At 45.1% G+C, this 7100-nt stretch overlaps 1 protein-coding gene across 2 annotated transcripts in view; it reads left to right on the top strand.

Annotated features, from left to right (window-relative positions):
• The first annotated feature begins 496 nt into the window (after window positions 1–496).
• UGT8 (UDP glycosyltransferase 8) overlaps window positions 497–7100 on the top strand; it is a 78920-nt gene continuing 72316 nt past the window's right edge. The window contains exon 1 of one of the 2 annotated variants that reach the window (XM_047799276.1): window positions 497–1047. The gene's annotated coding sequence lies outside the window, so the exon portion shown is untranslated. Of the gene's footprint in view, window positions 1048–1289; window positions 1344–7100 lie in introns of those variants that run through there. The other variant, XM_047799277.1, reaches the window with a different exon arrangement.

The raw sequence follows: 7100 nt of genomic DNA, 5'->3' as shown, positions 1-7100 counted from the left end.
GCTCCTGCAGGCCTGGGTACGCAAAGTTGCTTCCTGACCCAGACGCCAACTTGGCAAGGATCTGCTACTGGCAAACACAGATTAGTCAGGATAAAGTCGCCACAGACTCAACCAAGTAAAGCATAAATGGCCCTTTCAGCACGAGCCTATGAGGAGCGATGTACTGAGCCGAGGAGCCCAATTTCCTTTTTTTCCAGGATCCCTAAACTCGTGTTTTCTATCGCTTTCCAATTCACAAGGCAGGTGGCATATACCCTAAGCGCCACCCCCACCTCTCCTTCTTGTATCTCCTCCATCTCCTTGCCCAAGTGCAACTTTTTAATGGGTTAGGGAGGTAGAGAAGGCGCACAACCACCACACCACGCATATTTGCGCACACACACAAAAAAAGGCGGGCACCGGGACCAGACGGAAGGTGGCGGAGAGGGCACAGGGCAAGCCTCTTAGGGGGAACAGGGGGCGGGGCCACGTGCCGGTCCCAGGGTTCCCAGCTGCAGCACCAGAGGGCTCAGCGTCCCAGCCTCCCCGCTACCACCGCTCGACCCGCGAGCATCCCAGTCCCAGAACTCTACGCCTTGCTCAGCCGGCGAGCGCGTGGCACGAAGGCGCGTCCGCATCCATGCCCCAGCCGATGGGGCAGGAGGCGCTCACAGCCCCAGGCGTGTGATGCGAGGCTGAGCGCTGGGCGGCCCGCGTAGTGCCCCGCTGAAGCAAGAGCGGGAGGAGAGGGGCGAGCTCTTGCTCCGCAAGCCGCGCGCGGGGCGGGGCGGGGCGCAGCTGGGGAGGCCCGGCCGCCCGCGGGGAGCAGCGGAGGAGCGGGCGCGCTGCGGACCCGAAAGAGGTCACGGTTAAAGCTTTGCCATCAATTGTGAGCCCAGAGAGTCCGTCCTAAGGTAACACACTAACTCTGCAGCCTCCCTTAAGACCCCCAAGCCCCCGAAGGCGGCGACACCTGATCCAGCGCACAAACACGGGTCCCTTCTGTCCCCGGATACAATTACGCGGCGGAGACACACTTAAACTCACGCGCAGCAGCCAAGAGCCGAGGTAAACAGAGAAACCACGCCGTTCCAGAGGGCGGAAGGGGGGCGGGCTGGCAAAAGGAGAGGGGCGTTGTTTGCTCTCTGAGGTGAGTGCTGGGCGAATGACTGCGATCCGGGGGCGGAGGGTAGGGATCAGAAAGTGCAAACGGGGTTGGGTTGAGGCAGTTATGGAATGAGGTGGGTGGGGAGAAAGACTTAGGTGTGGGGTCGGGGTTGTAAAGATCTTTTCCAGGCTGCCGGGGTCGCGCCCGCACTCATTTCCCTCCCATATGGCACCCGGTTGAGGGTCCTCTTGCCTTGGTGCGTGCAGGTGAAGAGAGGAGATAGCCCTTGAGGGATCCGAGGACCTTGCACTTGACCCTGGAGGGGTTGGCACCGCGGAACTCCAAGGCGGGAGTCCGTCGCTCGCCAGGGATGGAGAACCCGGAGGTGGTTCGGGAACTCTCCAACTCTCTACTGGCTCCTCTCCCTGAGGGGGAACTAGACCTGGTGGGGGGGCGTCTTGGGGCTGCACATTCACAGGGATCTTTCAAGGCCACATGCCCGTGAGACCCTTGGGAATGGACAGTAGTGGCAGAGTCCCCGCGCTGATGGGGGAACCATATGGCGTGCCCTTGTTTTAGAGAAGCATGTTGGGAGTTAAAGGGGAGATGAGAGAAGGACGCTCTGTAGGAAGTAGGGCGCCTTCCACGGGCTGGAGGAGCGGCACAGGGCCTTGGGATTCATGGTTTGGAGTTGGATGAGACAAACTGCATCGAAGGGCGCAGGTATATGCAGTGCGACTGGACAAAAGGACAGTGACGTGTGGCAAGGGGGTTACCCAGTCTGTATGTATAAAATCGTTGGTTTAATTGAAGGTAGATGAAGTTGAGTAGGGGAACGTGCTGCTCTGCAGCAATTCCTTGGGGAAAGGACCACCTCTGTACCTCCACCCCTGTTTCCCATCATCTTAAAGCATGGGGCATAGGTCGGGGGAGGGGAGATTGAGAGAACTTCTGAGTGTTCCACAAACAAACTCCTAAGACTAGATTGTGTTAACTCGCTCTCCAGAGAGAGAGAGGGCGGATCACAGGGGGAAGGAGTGGCATTCTTAACCAGGAATGACCCTGAGTCATCTCCATTATGTACCAGTGTTAGGAATAGACAGCCTTTTTATTTCAGGTGGGTTCCACTCAGAAAAGGTAGTAAATAAACCACCACTGTACAAGCCTTCAGGTCCCACAGGCTGTCACCTTGTATAATGAGTGTTTCAAAATTAATGACACGAAGGTGTGTCAATTTGGCTAGATGGCAAGTCGGCTGTTTCTATTTCTGATAATTTCATGTTAAAAAAAAAGAACACCTAGAATTGGTGTAGTTAGTTGGTGTGCTTTATTTCCACTTGTCCCGGGGTGGGGGGGGCGGGTATGCTACTTGAAAGAGGATGGAAAGTGCTCTTTAACTGGTATTTTAGTAGTTTTAGGAGTATTAAATAGTAAGGGAGTCCAGAACTTTGTGTTGATTGAATTAAATCACAAATCAGCCTGTGTTTTTTCTGTCTCAATGAGGAACAGTGAATTTAGTTTTGTCCTATAGAAACTATCTGCTGGCAGTTTGAGGTTTTGCTTTTGCAATGTCTCTGTTCAACCACTATTTTAGATAATTCCAGAGGGAAATACTCGGGTATATTTGATTTGCTTGCCACCCACAAGGTAAACTTGACATCTTGTGTTGTATGATTTAGTACTATAGAAATGTTTTAAAACTACAGGGAGTTCCTGTTGTGGCTCAGCAGAAATGAACCCCACTAGTGTCCATGAGGATGTTAGTTCTATCCCTGGCCCAGATCAGTGGGTTGAGGATCCAGCTTTGGCTGTGGTGAAGATCTACAGGCTGACAGCTGATTTGATTCTTAGCCCAGGAACTTCCACATGCCCCCAGTGCAGCCCTCAAAAGCAAAAACAAACAAAAAAAAGTAAAAACTATACTGAAGCATAGTGCCCTGGCATTTAATAATAGTGTATTAGTAGCTTGGATATAAAACTGAGTAAAAACTGTATTTGTGACTTTCCCTAGGTAATACTACTGTAAAGCTCCAAACTCTTTTTAAATCTAAAATTTCCAGAGCTTTATGTTTGTTGAATTAATGCCTGGTACACACATTAGAATAACTAAACCAACAGAGTAAACAATATTTGTAACAGACTTTGTTTTTTGTAAAATCTTTTTCTATGTGTAAAGAGTTTGACAGTTCCAACTTGATTTAAATTACTTAAAACATTTCATAGTTTGTTATGAATAATTAATAGTAAATTAATTACTGTGTAAATATTGACGGCAGAGGAAGAAAATAACCACACACTCAATTCTCAAACTCCTTTTGAAAGTTATTTATGTGCTTGTTTATCAGATAATATTGACTTAATGCTGTTTCATTGACAGTAGATTTGTAAAGCATACCAGGAGAGTAAGAGCTTATGATTCTTTTTGCAGTATATAATAATATCTCACTTATTTGACACCATCTGGGTTGTTATGTATTTACATAAGCACTTTTTCGAAATAGCTGACCCATTCCAGCATTAATTACTGAAATTTAAAAAATTTAGCTATTAAAACGAGCAATTTCTAACTGTTGCATGCTAACTTTCTCCCCAGGGTGTAAGTTAATTTTTTTGTTAGGTTGTCTTTATGAACATGAATTCATAAAGAATTAAATAGTGCTATTCCTTGAGGTACATAGAGCTGTTTTTGTTTATAATAAAATTGTCTCAGTCTGCCCAGTTGCAATACTAGAATGGAGACAGAAGTACTATTCTTCTTTTTATGGTTTTTCTGGGTCCTCTTTCTGTTATCGGCTATCACTTTCTGTTGCTGTCAGACTGTGAGCGACCCTGCTGCTGTATTATCTGTTGTCTTTTTTTTTTTTTTCCTAAAATGATGTGGGCTATTGCTTGAGTATAAAGCCTGTGTACTTTGTGACAGATACTCACTGTTCTCCTCCTTTGTTTCTGGGCTAGAGAGTGAGCTAAATGGCTGAAGTTCCTAGAAGGGTAACTTCTATATAAACGGTTTTAATGTGTTTTTAAATAGAAAAGTTTGATTATAAGATTTTTGGAATTTATTCTTTTAATTTCAGGCATTCAATCTTCTGGAAAATTTTTGCTTTTCTGAGAATTGAAGCAGGTTTTTAAGAAGTTTACTTTTCTTATGATAGCCCCAGATTGTCTGTTTAGAACTATGTATATGATAATGTTTTACCTCCTGCTTTCTGCCATTGAAATTGACTAGTTGTATGTAATGTTGGCAGTATTTCTCTACTCTGGAAGCCAGGAATAAGAAGTGTGATTTGAAATCCTGATGCCCATGCTTGAAGCTAGCTGAATCATTTCAATATTATTTTGCATACCTACCTATGGAGGAGCTGCATAATCAAATGAGTTTGAATAAAGTTGTTTAATTTCGTCTTGAAAACAGTGCTGATCATGTCTTCCTAATCTAAGGCATTTCACAAACATCTTTTATTCCATAAATATTTATCAAAGGCATACTACGCATTGGGCACTATGTTGAGGATGTTCAGACACTCAAGACTGCGGGAGGGCTCAAGGTTTAAGAGGATTTAGAAAACAAGTTTGCTTCAGTGTTTCTGTTGTGATTCAGTGGTAAGGAACCTGACTAGTATCCATGCGGGTGTGCTTTCAATCCAGTCTTGCTCAGTGGGTTGAGGATCCAGTGTTGCCATGAGCTGTGTTGTAGGTCACAGATGCCTCTCGGATCTGATATTGCTATGGGTATGGTGTAGGCCAGCAGCTATAGCTCAGTTTTGACCTCTAGCCTGGGCACTTCCATATGCCACAGGTGTGGCCCTAAAAAAAAAGAAAGAAAGAAAGAAAGAAAGAAAGAAAGAAAGAAAGAAAGAAAGAAAACAAGTTTCCTTCTGTAAGTGAAATATAGTGTTGTACCTTATGTAAAGGTGTGATTGAGATATCCAGAGTGCCCTGAACAGACATTTGGAAGTGGCCAGTTCTACCTGGGGACAGAAAACTAGAGAGGTTCCATAGAGAAAGTGACAACAGAGGAATCAGTGTAGAAACAGGCAAAATCATAGTGGCCTATTTGCCATCCCAAGACCATTTTCTCTTCAAGTTTGTTTTAAACAAGAGTGATAGGATGAGGAATTCCCATCATGGCTCAGTGGAAATGAATCTGACTAGGAACCATGGGGTTGCAGGTTCGATCCTTGGCCTCGCTCAGTGGGTTAAGGATCTGGCATTGCTGTGGCTATGGCGTAGGCCAGCACTGTAGCTCATATTCGAACCTTAGCCTGGGAACTTCCATATGCTGGCAGAGCTGCCCTAAAAATTAAAAAAAATAATAATACTAAATATAAAAAAAATACTAAAAATAAAAAAAAGGTAAAGAGTGGTATGATGAAAAGACAGATTTCTCTATAGACTAGAAGGGTGGATCTGAGGTGTGAGACAGGAATAACAGGTTAGAAGCTATTGAAGTGACTTATTAAGAGCAATTCAGGATCTTACACCAAAGTGGTGGCAGTGAGATGAAGAAAAGGGTTTCGTCACACAGATGTGGAGGTGGTGGAATGTCAAGGATAGGTGACTGGTTAGATGGTGGGTGTTACGGGAGGGTGGAGTAGGGACTTTAACGAAGAAGCAGATTCAAGGACCAGGGATGAAAGAGTTCAGTTTTGGATGTGTGGAATATTAAATGCTTGTAGAATATTCAGCTAGAGGTGAGTGTCCAGGGGATCATTGTGCAGAAGTTATGAGGAGAAGGTCTGGGCTACTAGGTAGGTAGGTAGATAAATGGATAGATGAATGGATGGGTGGATGAATGGACTGCTTTAGCTATTTTCAGTATATAGGTGGTTGCAAAAATAAAATAAAAGCAAGTCAGTGGATTTTCTAGGGTAGGTTAGACAGTGAAGAGGGAAATAGTGGCCTGGGGAGATCTAAAATCAAAGAGTTGGGTGGAGAAATAAGGAGCAGTAAAAAATGAGAATGTAGCAAGTGTAAGTTGGAGGAAAATTAGAGCAGAATAGCTTTTAGTAGCTGAAGGAGGAAAAAATTTCAAGAAGTGAGAGGCTAAGTACTAAAATGAGGAGTGTCGAACAGTTCTGGTTCTGCTCCTGATAGCTCCGTGAGCTTGAACTCAGAATTTAGTTCCCATTCCTCATGTAACGTAATGAGGATCAAAGTGCGACTTCCTAGGGCCACTGTAAAGATCACAGGAGATAGTCTGTCAGGTTCAGTGGCTGAAAGTTTACTGGTTTGTGTTCAATAAGTGCTCACTGTTTTATGGAAAGCAGAACTTGGATTTGGAGATTAGGAGGTATGTAGACACTAATGTTTTCAGTGTACTTGCTCTCAGGGTTTAGGGAAGGTGGTTAAAATTTATGCTTAAGATGGAAACTTGATCACATTTAGAGCTTTTGAGCAGGAACCCAGTACGATAGAGGCAACTCAGAATTTTGAAGGGACCAGAGAGCCACAGGAACATATTCCTTTTTTTTTTTTTTGTCTTTTTAGGGCTGCACCCGCAGCAAATGGAGGGTCCCAGGCTAGGGGTCTAATTGGAGGTGCAGTTGCAGGTCTACGCCAGAGCCACAGCAACGCGGGATCCGAGCCACATCTGCGACCTACACCACAGCTCACAGCAGTGCCGGATCCTTAACCCACTGAGCAAGGCCAGGGGTTGAACCCGCAATCTCATGGTTCCTAGTTGGATTTGTTTCCACTGTGCCATGATGGGAACTCCTAGAACATATTCCTTGAAGCAAGAGGGGATTGCACCTGGGGAGATGTTAGCTTCCTCAGAACAAGCCATGCTTCCACCAGCCTTGGAGGGTCCATAGCATCCTTGTTGCTTTTTAAAAGCATCTGTTAAAATCATAGACATTCTTAACGTCTTATTTAAAGTTTCTTAATGTTTAAGTGAGTTCTAGTTTCTTTGATAATAAAGGGCAAGGATTATTCATTTTAGAAGAACTATAAACAGTCTACTATTATTGTAGAACAAACTTGTGGTTGCCAAGAGGAAGGGGAGGGATTGGGA

This window comes from Phacochoerus africanus, chromosome 10, assembly GCF_016906955.1.
Source record: "Phacochoerus africanus isolate WHEZ1 chromosome 10, ROS_Pafr_v1, whole genome shotgun sequence".
Classification (NCBI taxonomy): domain Eukaryota; kingdom Metazoa; phylum Chordata; class Mammalia; order Artiodactyla; family Suidae; genus Phacochoerus; species Phacochoerus africanus.
This window is presented reverse-complemented; position numbering and strand designations above follow the sequence as displayed.